The sequence below is a fragment of the Rhagoletis zephyria genome, unplaced genomic scaffold, assembly GCF_001687245.7.
Source record: "Rhagoletis zephyria isolate East Lansing unplaced genomic scaffold, Rhagoletis_zephyria_1.1 Rzeph_scaffold_01092, whole genome shotgun sequence".
Classification (NCBI taxonomy): domain Eukaryota; kingdom Metazoa; phylum Arthropoda; class Insecta; order Diptera; family Tephritidae; genus Rhagoletis; species Rhagoletis zephyria.
The window spans coordinates 21,928-41,278 of record NW_016158176.1 but is presented as its reverse complement, the minus strand read 5'-3'; the positions used below and the strand labels follow the sequence as shown (position 1 = coordinate 41,278).

The following is a 19,351-nucleotide window of genomic DNA, read 5'->3' as shown; positions in this document are numbered from 1 at the left end:
TCTACTCAGGTAGGAGTTTAGCCTGCTGCAGTAGCCGGTGCGAAGTTGCGCTAGTGTTGTGAGCATTGTATTGTGCTCCTTTACGGGTAGCATTTGCGCCTCGCCGTGAAGATGGTGTTCGGGCGACATCAGGAGGCATCCTGTCGCTGTCCTGATTGCTGTGTTCTATGCAGTCTGTAGCTTCGTCCACTGTGTCCTACTTAACGTTTATAATTCATAACAACAAGGGTTTCATATTTCAGTTGTTTGAATTTTTTGAATATAGAACTCACTCATTGTCAGGCACACGTGCCAAACCGTCAAACAAACTAACTTTAAGCTTCAATTTATTTATAATATTATTTATGCTTATGCAGCAATTATTTCCCATAAATACCCCAATATGTTAGGCTAAGAATTCAATTGTAAAAGAACCTACAAAGCGACATTGAGTTGCTCAGTAAAATAAATTCAATACAATTAAAACATAAATTAATTGTTTCATTCGATACATCTATTTCCTTTATCAGAGTTTGTAATCACGACAGAGTCTTTGTGTTGTTTTATTAATCGTCTTGTATCTTCATATATTTTAAGTACGAATTTATCTTTTGGATCATTCTTCAATTTATTTTTGAATGTATTAATTTTAGAAGCTATATCCTCTTCAGGCCCATGCAATAAACAAACTTGAAAGATATGATTTTATGATATTTTCAGGCTTGATTGGATTTCAAAAAAACAATTATTTAATTTTTTTTGGTTATTTTTTTTTTTTTCAGTGGTTTAGAAGGTACACATATGTGTACCTCAGGTCTTAACATCTATAAAAGGTTAACATCGAATTAGGAAGTAGTATGATATTTTTCAAAACAATTGTTTTTTAGAATGCATAGATAAATATTACATTTTGCGCAAATGGTACGACAACGTGAAGAACATCCTGGAAGTCTGCATTTTGATGCAAATTTATCATCCATATACCTAGGTATACCTAGGTTTATTGCGTCAAACCGGGTTTCCATTGCTGGCTGGGCTATAACTGTACGTTGTTTTTTTCTTGGAGGGTCTTCTCCTGGAAAAGAACAGCTCGAACTTGTTGATGCGCGACTGGTGCTTGGATTTAAAAATATAGGATTGATATTTCGTATTTCGTATTTTATCAAAGCCGCCGATAAATTCAATCTGTACTGCAAAAGGGTTAACCTGTTTCTTGGCTCCACATTTTCATCTTTACAACAGCGAATGTACATTATCCAGCAGTTAACGATGCACAAATCTATGAAGTGGGAAAAAACTCGCACGGTCCACTTATTAGTACGCATCGTGGAAGACTGTGACATTTTTTTAGTACCCTATCCAGAATAGGTCTAATTTTCCACAATTTGTCATCAAGGGCATTTGATTCGTCGTTAGCAAAATGAAGATAGTTTCTACGTTCAAAAAATCTTGATCGTGTCTCGGATGAGAGGAGCACAGAATTGCCTGTTCCAATATAATCGGGCTTGGGGATATTTTAGGGTACCCATCATTATCTGCACTCCTGTAAATTGTATTAATTCAGTGTGATTGGTTTTAACTGATCGCAATTCACGTTTATATGATGAATAGAGATTGGTCTGCTCCGCCCATAATTTCCAAAAATCCAGATCAAAATATTCAAAAAATGAGTACAATACACTGTAGTTTGAATACCCCTCTGCTATCAAAATGTCTTCATCGATTTGAGGGCCACACATAACCATATTCTACTTGCGCCAAAGTACTCGTGCTGCGTTAGAAAAATTGGCTTCATCACTGACATCTTCATCAGACTGCTCTTCTTCTTGTGAAGACCGTCCATACTCATCCAGAGGTAATGCGTACTCATTGCCATCGTCATTAGATAACTCACCATCGCTGTCCATAAGAAGTCTTTCAATTTCACTATCATCCATTTTTACACGCTTTGAACTTTGCACCGTAAATATGTAAAATAATACTAATTGAAACCCGACGTGCACATATGTGTACCACTTATAGAACTGTCGCCCAAACTGAACAGAAAATATTTATCAAATCTGTTTCCTTTTAGAATTTGAATTTGATCGATTTTGAAGAAGAAAAAAAAGCTCANCCATAAGAAGTCTTTCAATTTCACTATCATCCATTTTTACACGCTTTGAACTTTGCACCGTAAATATGTAAAATAATACTAATTGAAACCCGACGTGCACATATGTGTACCACTTATAGAACTGTCGNATTTTGAAGAAGAAAAAAAAGCTCAATAAAAAAAATGCAATGCTTGGCCAACTTATCTAAGTCAAACTTCTTTTGCCTTCAAATCTATTCAACAAGAATCGATTATTTACATTTAATTTGGAAATGCGTATTATTCGTAAGTTCTTCAGATAACCTGACCGATTTTTATTAAATTATCACTAATTTAGTATTAAACTTATGATATTACTAGATACGTTTTGATTAAAGAATGATTTTAGAGGAAAAATAAAAAGGTGCACATATGTGTACCCCGGGTCTGAAAAGGTTCTTTTGCGTCCGCGGATGGTTGGAATGATAATTGATCATTCTGGAGGATGCTACAGATTTCGCATACCAATTCGTTTTTATTATATTATATGAACGTTGAATTTCTACGTCTAGGAAGGCTAACTTGTTTCCGTCTTCTACTTCAGTGCTGAATTGGATTTTGCTGCGTTGCGAATTAAAAACTTTTAAGATTTCTTCCACGACATTTTTCCTTAAAATAGCGAATATGTTATCTACATACTTATTTATGTATTTGATATATATGTCCTTAGTTTTAAGTTCAGCGATGCTGTCGTCAAGTATTTTATCTAAAACAATGTCGGCTACAGTTGGCGATAAGGGGTTCCCCATTGGAATTCCATGAACTTGTTGATAGTATATTCCATCATATAAAAAGTAATTATTATCTCGGAGGTAGAATTCTAAGGTCGTTTAAAATTGGTTTCTTGTGAGTGTGGTATGGCATTGCAGTGAAGTCCATTGTTCCATAATTGTACGAATGGTGAATTGAACGGGTATATTCGTAAATAGGGATACCACGTCGAATGAAACAAGGATTTCTTCTTCTTCAATCCTAATGTGTTTTAATCTGTCTTTAAGTTGGAACGAATTGTTGACATTGTATTCGTGGGAAACGATTTTCTTAAGTGTATGTCCTATAAATTTTGAGAGTTTGTAGCATGGTACGTTAGTAGAAGCGGAAATTGGTCTGAGCGGTGTATTTTCTTTATGTATCTTCGGAAGTCCATATAATCTTGGTGCTGTAGCTGCAGTGCATGTCAATTGGTATTTTTTATGATTGTCAATATTTTTCTGTTTGTATAAGTCATTAACTATGTTGTTGTTTCCTCGTAGCAGTTTTTGAGTTGGGTCCATTCGAATAGTTTTATAGGTATTCCGGTCGCTTAGAAGTCCTTTCATTTTTTCCTTATATTCCATCTTGTCCATCATTACCGTTCTATTTCCTTTATCAGAGTTTGTAATCACAGACATAATAACCAAATTATTTCGGAGGGCAAAATCCCGACCGAATAATTATNTCCTTATATTCCATCTTGTCCATCATTACCGTTCTATTTCCTTTATCAGAGTTTGTAATCACAGACATAATAACCAAATTATTTCGGAGGGCAAAATACCGACCGAATAATTATACAGAACATAAAAAACAAAACATGAAGCATTTTTTCCAACACATTAGACTTAAATATGGAGAGGACACCTGCTACATCATCAAACAACACAACAAAAACCACAAGAAATTAGCAAAACAACAACAAAAACTAAAATTTCTACTCCAATGTAAAGATTTTGGGACAACGCCACCACATTTAAAAGGTAAAACAAATAAAATTAAACATGGTTTCCAACTAGACGCCACAAAAAAGGAATTGGCAAAAATTGAGGAACAGTTCACGATGAAAATTTTAAACTTGGAAATTAAAGAAGCGAATATTCAAATAAAAGTAGTCCGCACTAATATGGAACACATAAAGAAAAGNACATTTAAAAGGTAAAACAAATAAAATTAAACATGGTTTCCAACTAGACGCCACAAAAAAGGAATTGGCAAAAATTGAGGAACAGTTCACGATGAAAATTTTAAACTTGGAAATTAAAGAAGCGAATATTCAAATAAAAGTAGTCCGCACTAATATGGAACACATAAAGAAAAGCCTCCGCGAAAAACTACAAGACACAGATTTCAAAATGGTAGCAGAGAACCAAAAGCAATTTTCAAAAGATATCTCATCATGGACAGAAAAGGGTCTCAAAGAAAAACTTCAAAAACAAATTGACAGAAATTTTTAAAGATTCGGGTTTATAATTAACGAAGATTGGTTTATAAAAAAAACTAAAATCCATATTCCTAGAGAGTCTAGATGGATACTCTCATTAGGTAAAAAGTTTGCGCTACCAGTAACAAGGAAAACTTTCTCACCGGTACACTTGATTGCAGAAATAGAGTAAGGAATACAGACAATGGAAGACGAAAGAGAAAAAGACAGTGCAAGGTGCAATATAGCTTCTAAAATTAATACATTCAAAAATAAATTGAAGAATGATCCAAAAGAAAAATTCGTACTTAAAATATATGAAGATACAAGACGATTAATAAAACAACACAAAGACTCTGTCGTGATTACAAACTCTGATAAAGGAAATAGAACGGTAATGATGGACAAGATGGAATATAAGGAAAAAACGAAAGGACTTCTAAGCGACCGGGATACCTATAAAACTATTCGAATGGACCCAACTCAAAAATTGCTACGAAGAAACAACAACATAGTTAATGACTTATACAAACAGAAAAATATTGACAATCATAAAAAATATCAATTGACATGCACTGCAGCTACAGCACCAAGATTATACGGACTTCCGAAGATACATAAAGAAAATACACCGCTCAGACCAATTTCCGCTTCTACTAACGTACCATGCTACAAACTCTCAAAATTTATAGGACATACACTTAAGGAAATCGTTTCCCACGAATACAATGTCAACAATTCGTTCCATCTTAAAGACAGATTAAAAAACATTAGGGTTGAAGAAGAAGAAATCCTTTTTTCATTCGACCTGGTATCCCTATTTACGAATATACCCGTTCAAATCACCATTCGTACAATTATGGAACAATGGACTTCACCGCAACGCCATACCACACTCACAAGAAACCAATTTTTAACGACCTTAGAATCCTGCCTGCGAGATAATAATTACTTTTTATATGATGGAACATACTATCAAAAAGTTCATGGAATTCCAATGGGGAACTCCTTATCGCCAACTGTAGCCGACATTGTTTTAGATAAAATACTTGACGACAGCATCGCTGAACTTAAAACTAAGGACATATATATCAAATACATAAATAAGTATGTAGATAACATATTCGCTATTTTAAGGAAAAATGATGTGGAAGAAATCTTAAAAGTTTTTAATTCGCAACGCAGCAAAATCCAATTCACCACTGAAGTAGAAGACGGAAACAAGTTAGCCTTCCTAGAAATAAAAATTCACCGTTCATATAATATAATAAAAACGAATTGGTATGCGAAATCTGTAGCATCCTCCAGAATGATCAATTATCATTCCAACTATCCGTGGACGCAAAAGAAGTATACAGCCATCAACCTCATTAAGAAAATCTACGCCTTAAGTGACCAGAAATTCAGAAAAGACAACAGCAGGAAAATTAGAAACATATTACATAAAAACGGGTATCCACACAAAGCTGTTGAGAGGGTGATAGCAACAGCGAAAAACAAGCCAAAAAGCAGCGCATTTCAATACTCAACCCGAAACTACAAAAAACAAAAGACACACAGGCGTCACATATATAAAAGGATTAACGGACAGTAAAACAATACGAAAAAGCATCCAAAACAAAAACATAACATTTGCACATAAACCACATAGAACGATCAATAGAATTTTTAGCAAAACAAAAGACGAAATAAATAAAGAACAACAACATAACGTGGTTTACGAAATCAAATGCAATGGTAAAGCTAGCGAAGCATGCAATAAAATATACATAGGCACAACGAAGCGCGCTCTTGGTATTAGAATAAGCGAACATAAAACCGACGCAAGAAATAAGAAGACAACGACTGCATTAGCACAGCATTTAACGAATAGCGGTCATACAGCAGACTTTGAAAACGCGAAAATATTTGATGTGGAGAACAGAGACAGAACGCGACTAGAAAGTTTGCGAATACAACAAAAAATACAGAATGCAATGAATTTTAAGGAAGACGTCGACAATATAAATTGCGCATACAGGACAGCAATAATGGTAATAGGGAAACAGACGAGCAGAAGTACACTTAAATATAAATAAGTTGAAATCAGTGTGTATTTTTGTTATATTTTCTTTGTTTGATGTTCAATGTAAGTTATGGTTTGCGGGAAAAATTGTTACACCAACGTATTGTACTTGTTATAATTTTTATTTACATACATATGTGCCTAATTGTTTGTTTTTTATGTTTTGTTTTCAATAAACACCAGACTCCCAGAGGAAAATGTGCAAATCATCGAAACGCGTAGGAGGAAAAAGAAACATTGTTTGCTTTTTATTAAACCGGCCGAAAAGTTCCTTCAACTACCCTATAGGAAATTGAAAGTTGGCCCTAGAAACATAATATTTTTTTCTAATTTTTTTCCAAATCATTCCTACATAGTATCGAAAAAAAAAGTTGGAGGAATGGCCGAAAAAAAAAAATTACAAAAATAGCATGCTGTATAAAGTTTTGACCTTAAAATACGATTTTTCTGAGATCACCGAAAGGTCACCAAAAGATATAAAACTTTTTATCAGTCGATTTTTATTTTTTATTTTATTTTAGAAGAAAAATGGAAAAAAGCAGAAAATGCAGGGAGTGTTTTTTTTTAATAACAATGAATGGATGGTGGAAGATTTAGTCTTCCGCATCTCCATTCATAAAGAGCTACCTTCGACATCTGCGATATCTGTCCAACCTCTCTTGTTTTGTATATATAATAACACTGTGCTAGGATCTTGAACTTTTTTTTTCTTGAGTACAGGTTTTGATAGTTCATTGAACATTTTAACTCTTTTTTAAATAACTCCCTAAAGTTATATTTCTAAAATTTTGTACGTGACTGTTTTTTAATATTTCTATTTCTGAAAATCACCGAAATCGGTTTACTATAGCATATAGCTCCCATGGAATTGCTTCTTGATATATTTTTTAGTAAAATGTGTCGTATATTAACAATCAGTTTTATGGGAACTATATGTCGGCCGCTGTGGTGTAGTGGTAAGCAGTGCGTGCTTTCACTCATGAGCACCTGGGTTCAAGCCCTGGTCAAAGCAACATCGCAAAAAAATATAGGAAAAGGTTTTTTCTTAACGGCGGTCGTCCCTCGGCAGGCAATGGCAAACCTCCGAGTGTATTTCCTCCATGAAAAACCGCTTCTCATAAAAATACAATCGCCGTTCGGACTCGGCGTAAAACTGTAGGTCCCTCCGCTTTGTGCGACAACATCAAGGCGCACGCCACAAATCGGAGGAGAAGCTCGGCCAAACACTAACCAATCTATTATTATTATTATCAAGGTTCGGATTTGCATCATTTTTGCCCCTCGCTCGCTCGTTAATTTGCTCTGAGCTTGCGCAACTCACGAGCAACAAGCGAAGCTGTTTGCAAACGAGCACTCGTTAAGTACGAGCGCACACGCTGAGCAGCCAGCGAGCGAGTAAGCGAACGAGGGCAGCGCAAGAGTAGAACGGCAAGCAAACGAGGGCCTCATTAGCTCTGCCCTCGCGAGCATAGTTGCCAACTTGGTGCTTTAAGCACTAGATTTAGTGCTTTTTGAAAATTAAAACGCCAAAAAAATTACTTAGTGCCTTTTTTAGTGCTTTTTTTTTGAACTAATATTACTCCGAGATAGTTAAAATCTGAAATAATTTGAAATATTATAAGCTGCGGTGTCTCATGAAGATGCGGAATTTACAAGAATATACAAATTTAAATGCACTAAAATACAACCATGATTGATAAAAAGCTAAAGTTGCAAACCCACCTTGTTGAATTCAAGTCGCGTTGAAAGTGGTAGTACGCAGGTAAGTTAAGTATTTCTTTTTTTCTTTTCTAATTGTTTGTACAAATTTTATTTTTTTACCACCTGAGTAAAACACATCGTTTCTTGGTGCTGAATCCAAATCTGCCCGCACAATTGCTCTAGTACTAGAGTTTTTAGATATCCTACCCCCAGATTGCCAACAACACAGGTTTTAGCGATATTTGAGGTTATATAATGAAAATATAAAATTGTTTGCTCATTTCTACTTAGGGCATTATTTTCGTGTGTTGCGATTCGATTTTTTTCTCGAGGTATAGTAGTTTTAATAGTACTTCGGTATTACGTCGTAAGCATGAGTTATCATAGTATGTGTAGAGGCTATACAATCGTTATGAGCGAAAACGTTTTGTGTATTGATTTATGTATGTATTCTTGTAAATATTGTTAATTTTTTGCTTTTATTAAATACAAACTTTTATGAAAAAAGCATCCTTTGATTAAAAAAAATTTGGTGCTTTTAGTTTGGTAAAACGCCTTTTTTCCAAGTTTTTGATGCTTTTTGAAAATCAAAAGTTGACAACACTGCTCGCGAGGGTGTCGTTGCGAGCGAGGCACTCATTTGGAGCAGCAGACGAACGAGGCGAGTAAACGAGCGAGGCAAATGAGGCAAGCAGATTAGACAGGCAAACGGGTTGTTTGGTCAGCAAAAATGTATGGGATAAAAATTGCATTAACTGAGAATTTCGAGTAAAGGATTGTACGCACACATGCAGATATGTATATACTTACATATATACACATATGTATGTATTTATTTATGTATATATTCTCATGCACAGAAGAATAGATGCGTGCTATTTTGAACAGTTTTGTCTACTAGGTATGTACGTATTTATTTATGTATATATTCTCATGCACAGAAGAATAGATGCGTGCTATTTTGAACAGTTTTGTCTACTAGGTAGGCACATATGTATGTGCATACATATCTATGTAAGTATAATTTTTTTAATGTTCAATAATTTCTGATAAAATTTTAACTTATACACTTAGGTTTCTTTTTATGCGGTTCTTTTTTATGCGGATTTGAATTTATGCGGTTTTTCAAACACTTTTTTCGCTGTAGCGATTTTGCTTTTTTGAGAGCTTTTATTACTTGTTTTCAATGTGTAAAGGGCAATGCTTTTGATAAATATATGTCTTTGTATTCTTACGTACAAGAAATTACTAAGTAATTCGGCTAAGTAACTATTACTACGTTTATACGCACGTATTATATGCAAATAACAATTTGCAAATTGGTAAAATTTTCCGTATAAACACTGAGCTAATTTTTTATTTGCAAATAACTAAATCACGCAAATATGTATTGATTAGTGGTACTATTTGCAAATAAGCGCAAGACGCCGTCATTCTTAGGTTTATTTTCTTTTTCGATGGTCATCTTATTGCCTTTTTATAATCAAGACGTTGCCATTTTTAACTTTATTTTCTTTTCCGATGGTCATATTATTGCCTTTTTATAATCAGGCAATTTTAAAAAAGAATTTTTCACCATCGAATAAACAGTGAGTTAGGTATGTAACTCTAAAAAATGTTTCATTCCACAATCTATGCTTATGTCTGTAATAAATTTTATTTGTTGTTTTAAATGATGCCCTAATATAATATTCACATATTTATATGCATTCGTACATAATCTAATGACTACATTCCCACATTTTTATGCACAAAAATGCATGTGTTGTATAGTACACTCGGAGCGCTCGCTCGTCCCTCACTCGTCTTACCTAGCAGAGCGAGTATGCAAACAGCTACTCGCCTCGCACTGCGAGCGAGCCAACACACACNCGATGGTCATCTTATTGCCTTTTTATAATCAAGACGTTGCCATTTTTAACTTTATTTTCTTTTCCGATGGTCATATTATTGCCTTTTTATAATCAGGCAATTTTAAAAAAGAATTTTTCACCATCGAATAAACAGTGAGTTAGGTATGTAACTCTAAAAAATGTTTCATTCCACAATCTATGCTTATGTCTGTAATAAATTTTATTTGTTGTTTTAAATGATGCCCTAATATAATATTCACATATTTATATGCATTCGTACATAATCTAATGACTACATTCCCACATTTTTATGCACAAAAATGCATGTGTTGTATAGTACACTCGGAGCGCTCGCTCGTCCCTCACTCGTCTTACCTAGCAGAGCGAGTATGCAAACAGCTACTCGCCTCGCACTGCGACCGAGCCAACACACACCAGCCTCGCTCGTTTAATAGGAGCGCGAGCAAACAAGCAGCGCTCGCTCGTTTGCCGAGCATCTTTGGCTTGCCTCATTGCTGCTACGAGTAAGAGCTGCGAGCGCCTCGTTGCCTGCGAGGCATTGAGTGGAGTTTGCTCACTCGCTCGCTCGAACTCCGAGTTTTTGCCCACCCTGGCTGCAAAGGTTATTGTACCCCTTTTTTTTTGTATTTTTGAATTTGATCAATAAAAGCGAAAAATGTTGATAACACTATGCGACAGTCAAAATCGGGATGGGATGAAACCAACGGGAAATGTTATATCGGTCAAAAACAAGTTATACGTGGCCCGGCGTTTCGCTGGGTCACGTCTAGGAATCGAATTATATCGATTTGAAGTTAGCAACTATCATATAGGGGAAATATTCTTTTCAAAATGACATACCTTCACTTAATTGTGAATAAAAGCGAAACGCGTCCATCGATTTTCATGATCTATGTCTCATTTTGCTTAAAGGTTATGTGACTTTGCGTGAAAGTAATACGACTTGCCTTTTTTTCCTTTTGGATTTTTTATGAATTTAAAAAAAAAAAAATTTAATATTTTAGGCAAAAAATATTTTTTTTCTTCATACATTTATTTTTACCGGCAAAACTGTTGATTATATAGAAAAACGTTATATGAACAGATTAAAGGAATTGTAATTTTTAATTTTTTTAAATTTGTTTGAGCAAAATCGGACTAGTGGTTCTCGAGTTATGTCAAAAAAAAACCACCAAAGGTGACAATTTCCCCTATATGATAGTTATATATATATCTCGATTCCTAGACGTGACCCAGCGAAACGCCGGGACACGTATAACTTCTTTTTTACCGATATAACTTTCCCCGGTAGTTTGAACCCTTCCCGATCACTGACCCCTACCATTTGTCTCACAGTGTAATTGATAAAACTAATACGATTTCATGAAAAAAAAATTCTCAAAAAGTCCACATTTTTTTTTTTAAATTTGCAGGTCTTATAGGTATTTATGTATGTGTACTACTTACCATTAAAATTTCGTTTGGTATTTCTTCGTTTCTTTGGGGAAAACAAATAATTTTTTTTTCTTTACATAGAATCGCTTAAATACTAAAATTTTTAAGATTTCTAGTTATTCCTTGAAATATGTCGTTAAAACATACATTTTCTCAAAGTAGTTTCTCTTAAAAGTATAGTTTTTACGTACAGGAAGTAATATTGTTCAAGCTTTTGGTGCTAGAAGGTGTGAACTTACTTTGTTCAACTCCTACAACTGTCAAAGATCCAATGGCTAGCTCTAAAGGTAATCAGTTGTAAAATTAGTCATTAGTGACTTTCTTCCACCAGAGGCTTCAATTTTCAATTGGAATTTTTTAGTTTCCTAAAAGAAATATATTATTTTCTATTTTATTTTTAAACCTTTCTATACTGGAAGCTTAAAATTAAATTAGAACTTAAATTATTTTCAACTTTATGAAAAGCATAGCTTATTTCTGAAATGACACAGTTTTCAATAAAAATTATCGATTTTCTTGAAGCTCTAAATGAAAAAAATTATTGCGATCTTTAAGAAATGCTTTTATAAAAGATGTTAAGTACTACCGCTATTTATCAAAACACCAAACGAAAATTGTATGGAAAATTTGGAACGTGCCTTCTTTTGCGTAAAATTTTTTGTTTATTTCTTCAAAAAAGTTATGTATTTTTGCTATTTATCAAAATTCTTTAATTTTAAAAATATATTCATAGCAGTGTAAAAAATTTAAAAAACTCATTCAAGGAATAACTAGCAATTTTAAAAATTGTAGTATTTAAGTGGTTCTATGTAAAGCAGGACCGCACATAACGATTATCCTTTGAAATTTCAACTCAAAAAATCACGGGGAAAAATACGCAAAAATTATTTTTTATTTTCTGAGCAAAAAATAAAACTCAAGAAATAACGATTATTTTCCGAGCAAAAAATAAAACTTAAAACGTAACCATTATTTTCCGATCAAAAAATAAAACTTAAAACGTAACCATTATTTTCCGAGCAAAAAAAAAACTCAGTTAATAACGATTAAAAAGTGATTTTTATAATAAAACTTATAACCGTTACGGTCCCTGATGTAAAGAGAAAATGAAAATAATTTGCTTTTTCGTAAGAAACGAAAAAATACCAAACGAAATTTTTTTACGGTAAGTAGTACACATGGATACCTATAAACCCTGTAAATTTGAAGAAAAAAAAGAGGTGGCCTTTTTGAGAAAAAAGTTTTTTGTTTTTTCATAAAATTTTATTATTTTTATCATTTACCAATATTTTTCACTTTTATTGATCAATTTTAAAAATACAAAAAAATGGGGTACAATAACCTTCGCAGCAGCCAAATAGCTTAAAAATTAAGGAAACTATGACGTTTAAAAAAAGTTGCCACAAAATTATGCTTGTTTGACAAAATATTAAAAAATTTTTAAAAAATGCAAAAGTTATGCTATGAAAATTTAAAAAAATACGTGTTCATTTATTTTTCAAGCAGAAAAACATATTTTAATCTGAAGTTGATTCTCCATATACCATCGGATTGCCTGCAAATTTGAAATGGATCCAGTCTATAAGCAACATTTTTTTAAAAAGTCAAGTATAAAAAGCTGAAACCACTGGCATAGCAGAGTCGAAATATTACTGAAGCACTCGCGAAAACACAAAGCACGTGTTGAGGTAGAGATGTGAACTTTGAATGGGTATTTCTTATTAGTGGTGGGTAAGTTTTCGCTAATACATGCTCTTTCATGCCGAAAACGCTATTGCCGAATGTACCCCAAAGCCGGAGCTACCCCGGTCTCCCCTACACAACTTTTAAATGAATTAAAGTATATCTTACTTATATACATACATATGTATATTTATTAATTGTAACTTTATTAAACGAACTTCCATGAAAGTAAAGAAACATCTTCGATGTTTTTCAACACATCGATATTTTGACTTAACATCGGATTCATAAAAACATCGATGTTTCTCGATAAAATGATGCCCTTTTACCTAACTGTAACTGCCCTAACTGTAACTGTTATCCAAACGCGAAAAATTAAAAGCAAATATCCGGTCTACCCGGTTTTTTCTGAATTTAAATTAAGAACCGGTGTTTTTCAAATTTCTTTTTTTAGAATAACTCGAAAACGTCGTATAATCGAACACTCTAGTATGTACATATGTTTGAACAAATTTTGGTTTTGCTGTGCCGAACGAAGCGCGAAGAACACCAGAAAAAAGCAAGCGTGCTTCGTTGATATAGTGATGAATAGGGAATCCAATTCCGCAAATGCAGGATCCCGCGCCATTTTCGCGGGATCGGAAATGAGGTTTACACATGCGGGATTTGCGAGACTACAGAAAAAATTAAAAAGACAAAATGTTCGTCGTTTACGGTTGTATTAAATATACATCATTTTATAACCCAGCAGATAATTTCAGGAGTTAAAAGCCCTTCCGAAATGCCTTCCTGAGAGTAAAGAGGCCTTCCACTCTACATTGTTTTCTTTTTAGTATGGACTGGCATCAATTGAAGGGCTTCTTCTTTCGCCACCCATAGAAGGCCTTCCAGAAGGGTTGAAGGAGTTCATTCGAAGTTGCTTCTTTAATTTATAAAAATAATACATCTTTAAAGTATTTGCTTAAGGTTTATATGAAATATGTGTTATTGCCAATTAAAATGTATATTGAAATTCATTTGTAATGCTAAATAGTATAAATTTATGCATTCGCGTAAATTGTAAATGGATAAGCCATTCTGCAAGGACGCATTTGTCAGCCCTTCATTCATGGGCATGCCTTTTAGAATAACTTTACTTAAGAAGGCCTACCTAAATTATCTTCTGGGAAATCATATGTTCAAACAAAAAACGACAGCACTGGCTACGGCGAGGGAAACTTTCGCAATGTGTTTTGAGGTGAGAAGCAAATCCTGACGTAATGGAGCAAAAAGGACTACCCCAAAACATATAAAACACCTGGTCTGGTTTTATTAACCTTTCATAAATTTTTTTTTGTGGTCCTGCGTAATTGATTAAAATTTAAAAACGTTCGCCTTGATAATTAGCTTAAACTTTGTACACTTACCGATTTATGAATACATAGGTTCTACAAGTGTAGAACAGTCCGTTTCTATCGATAAATAAGTGTGCCAGCGGAAAAATTGTTTTTTTTCCTGAGCTTCCTTTCAGATGCTAAATTTCGAATACATACTCATAACTCTGGTTCTAGTAGAGGCACACATTCAGCTCTGGAGTAATTTTCAAGAGTATGTTATATATAATATATTACTTTAACGCCATTTTCACATATCAATCGGTAAAAAAGCTACCCTGAAAAACAGGAAAACTTAGTTAAATTTGAATAATCCAGAATCACTGATTGTTTAGCTAGTTTTGGGATTACAGCGGGCGGGTATTGTTTCAGAGTGGATAAAACACTACAGTAACTCATACTATGATATACATATTTTATTCTGAAAAATACCCAACAGATATAGCGATTTTGACCATATACCGACGAAACTATGTATGCATAATCACCAAAATCAAAAGTTCTCGATTATGCAATTAAATAAGGTCGAATTTTAAAGATGAAACTTTAAAAGCTTTATCATACCATCGGAAATACTATCAAAAAAGTCAACCTAATTAAAAGTAAATTCGTAGATTTTCTAAATCAAATCGTCTTTTTTACATATCAATTTTGAATATAACTGAGGAAATAATATGATTATCGATTAGTAAACTGTGCTATGAACTCTAGATGCCCTGGTCCATTTTGGAACTGATTTGTACTGAATTTTCAATTCAAACAAAATACTTTAGGACTTTTCCAAGCTTAAATTATTTAAAAAGAAGGCTGACGTTGTTTTTGTCGAGTGTTGTTAGTTATCTCGAAAATAATTTTCATTTTAATAATAACAAATTTGAATATTCGAATTTCTTTTGGCTATAGCTTACAATTATTTTGTTTCAATTTATTGACATTGTAAAAGACTTTTGCATACAAGACATAGAGTTAGATACTCTTTTTGGCGAATTAACTTTGCGTAGTTGAAAAAATTGTATTTAAGTCATGAGGAAATATAGATGAAGTCCTTAAATAGAGGTACTTTTCCACACTTTTAACAAATACGTAATTTTGTTTTTTTCAATACCACACTCAAACGAAGCAACTTAGAGGATCTTTAGTATAAAGTTTGCTTCCTGGCGCAAAGAGAGAAACCGGCTTCAAATTAAAATTAATTTCAAAATGAAATGTATAGAATTCTTTCACTATTTAAACACTGAAAATGGAAATGATCTAATTTTTGCTATTCAAAATGTCATAAATATAAAATAATTTATTGGCTCCTGAGTACAATAATGTGTACACTCATGTTAAAATAAATAACACTTATTTTTTTGAACTATATTTTATTTATATACCAAAATATTGTTAAAAACAAGTACTCTGGTGTTTTAAAGTATTATATGCAGGGTTTGAAAATGCTGTAATTTTTTAAATTTAATTTGCTTTTGCTGTGATTTGACTTCGGGACTTTTTATATCGAAAGCCAAACAACAGCAATTCAGAAAAAAAGCAAATTCTTTGGCTGCCATTTTGCTNATGTTAAAATAAATAACACTTATTTTTATGAACTATATTTTATTTATATACCAAAATATTGTTAAAAACAAGTACTCTGGTGTTTTAAAGTATTATATGCAGGGTTTGAAAATGCTGTAATTTTTTAAATTTAATTTGCTTTTGCTGTGATTTGACTTCGGGACTTTTTATATCGAAAGCCAAACAACAGCAATTCAGAAAAAAAGCAAATTCTTTGGCTGCCATTTTGCTGTGAAATTTCGAAAGCAATCAGACAGTTCAAAAGTAATTTGTGGAAGCACAACGATAGGGAAGCAACACAAAGCAATAGAGATTTGAATATAACTTAGAAGATAGTATATCGTCGGCTTAGAGTGTAAACCTGCTAAATCAGTTTTTTGGCAAAATTGACCTTTTGATGCAGTTCGAAGGAGTAGGCGATTCCGCAGTTGGCAAGCAAAAACATACGTCAATATAAAAATATAATTGTCAAAAATTGTTTGATGAGTAAAGCTGCTAAGTACAATCAGTTCAAATTCAACTGCTAAATCCAACATATTGTGCTTCTGTCGCTCGATTATTGTTCTATCTTAGAGTATTACTTTATGCGTTTAAGCCAAGGTAATAGCCAGCGAATAAGCTTTAATTTTTTATATCTCAAGGCAATTATTGTTACTTGTGGAACGAAACAGAAGGAAGATTAAATGCAGAAGAGTTTTCCAGCGTGTGCGTAGATTTGATAGAAAAAAATGTAGTACCAAGTAATAGTTCCGGGGAGCCAATCACAGTAATTTTTTATAGCGACGAATGCACATATCAAAACCGAAACAGTATTATGGCTAATGCTATGTTATCCACAGCTATAAATAACAATATCATTATTGAGCAAAAGTTTCTTGAAGTAGGCCATACCCAAATGGAAGCTGATTGTATCCATTCCACTATTGAACGAGCACTTAAGAAAAGAGATATCCATGTTCCTGCAGAATACATTGAAGTATGTAGATCAGCTAGAAAAAATCCAAAACCATATGACGTAACTTATCTTAGTTACACGTTCTTTAAATGCTTTAACGCAGTTCAATTCTTTAATAGCATTCGTCCCGGTCGCGGAAAAGGTGCTGCTAAAGTAACTGATATACGAGCCCTACGGTATACACCAAGTGGCGACATACATTTCAAACTAAGATTCTCCAACGAATGGGAAGTAATACCGCAAATAAAATCCCTAGTAGCTGGGTCCTTGCCGTTTTCTCACCTTCCGAATTTATACGAGAGTAGGCGTACGATTGCTCGAAGAAAGTATGAGATCTCCAGTATTTCAAACGATTACTTCCTGAAGATTATCGCGCCTACTATGACAATTTACCTCATGATTGAATAATATCTATCATATTTTCTGGCATTATTGAGTTCCTACTTAAATTATCTTATATGTGGACTTTGTACTATTAATTTGAGAGAGGAATACTTCACGTATAGTTACTAATATATGTTTTATAAACTGCCTATTTTTGTTGCAATAAACGGAGGAATAAATCTGTTGTATTTTATATATATATATATAATTGTTTTTATCTATGGAATCCTATTTTAATTAACATTTAAATTGAGCTCGTAATCACAAAAAATAAAATAGAAACAATTTTATTCATACAAAAAACCTGCTAACTCCACTTCAATTTTGAAAATACAAAAACTAAAACCAGCTAAGTTAGAAATTCGCCAATAAAACCATAAAGACGTAATTTTTTTCATTCGTTCGAACGTCGCGCGATTAACAAACTATATGTAGGATTTGCCCCTTAGACCATACATGTTAAATTCCAATTAGAATTAGCAATTGATGCAATTGGTTTATATTCTCTAATTCATCAAACAATTAGAATTACCGCCCTATTCTAAAAATGTCACAAAACTCAGCGCATCACTATTGTGATTTATGCTGCGCCTGATAATATGCCACCAAAAAATAGATTTTAAGTGCCAATGAAGTACACTCAAATTTTAAATTTCATTTCGTGCCGGCATATTTGCTTTAGCGATATACTTTGAGGTGCAGTATAAATCGCAATAGTGATGTTCTGAATTTTGTGACTTTATTAGAATAGGAGGGGTAGTTCAACTAATTACCTTTAGATAATTGAAATTTTTATTCCAATGGTAAAACTAATTGCAATTAGTTGCCATTAGCAAAAAAAAGTGGTTTACCTTTACAATTAGGAATCATATAAAAACGAATTCTATCATACGGTAGGAAAATAAGATTTATGCACGCAGAGCTTTTTCACAAAAATTAGGGTTCCGCACTTTATGACAAAACTCAGGAAAATCCACAAAATGTTTATCGAAAACGTTCAACTTTTTAGCCCGGTTTTTTTGAAAAACTTGTGAGTATACAGTTTTGTACCCCATTAAATTCTAGTATAATAAAACGCAGGTTTGAAGAATTACCGTTGATTTTTGGAGTTTTTTGTCTGCCATACAACGTATGTTCGAATTAGATTTTATGTAGAAAAAAATTAGCATGAGAGGCCAGCAAAACAAAAATGGCGGAAAATCAACGGTATTTCTTAGCTTCTTTAAACGCGCACTTTATACTAAAATTTAAGGGGCCACAAAACCGTATACTCAAAATTTTTCTAAAAAACCAGGTTAAAAAGCTAAAAATTCTTATGAAAATTTTTTGAACTTTCCTCAGTTTTGCATACAATACGGAAATTAAATTTTTGTGCGTTGCTTGATAAAATATATTTTTATAAAGTTATGCAAAAGCTTATTTTCTTAGCACAACGGAATTATATCGCGAAAAAGCAATGCTGCTATTATTTTGTGAACAACTGTATACTGAGCAAATAAGGTTTACGTACACAGAGTTTTTTGCAATACATAGATTACAACAAGCAATTAGTGAATACTTAGTACTAAAGGAAAACAATTTTAAAAAGAATTGACTTTCATTAACAATAATAATCAATAATATTAATCATTCACCGTGGCTCTGACGTTACTTGAGTTCAATCCAAATTTAGCATGGCTATCATTAATTTTGTCATACGAGTGCGCACCTTTAAAGCGCTGGCATGCCAGTGCTACTGACTTTCTTTCGAAGGAATTGGTTATCCAATTGCATGTGTATCCAAAAAAGCTACGATGTTTGATGGACCACACATCGGCAGTGGTAAAAAATACGAGTGGTTTTGCAGTTCACTTTTGATTTGTTCCATCATTGCGTCGAAATACTCGTCAATTCTTCTAACAGCCGTTGGTCTACTTATTAATTTTGCTTTAGGGTTCAAAAAGGAAACAAATTGTCTGAAGGTTTTATTCTCCACAATCGAAATTGGAAGCATGTTATCTGCTATCAGTTTTACGGTTAATTTTTCAAAATGGCTT

At 33.2% G+C, this 19,351-nt stretch overlaps 1 protein-coding gene across 1 annotated transcript in view; it reads left to right on the top strand.

Annotated features, from left to right (window-relative positions):
* TTLL5 (Tubulin tyrosine ligase-like 5) overlaps nucleotides 1-19,351 on the top strand; it is a 55,767-nt gene that overhangs the window by 18,171 nt on the left and 18,245 nt on the right. The window lies entirely within an intron of this gene.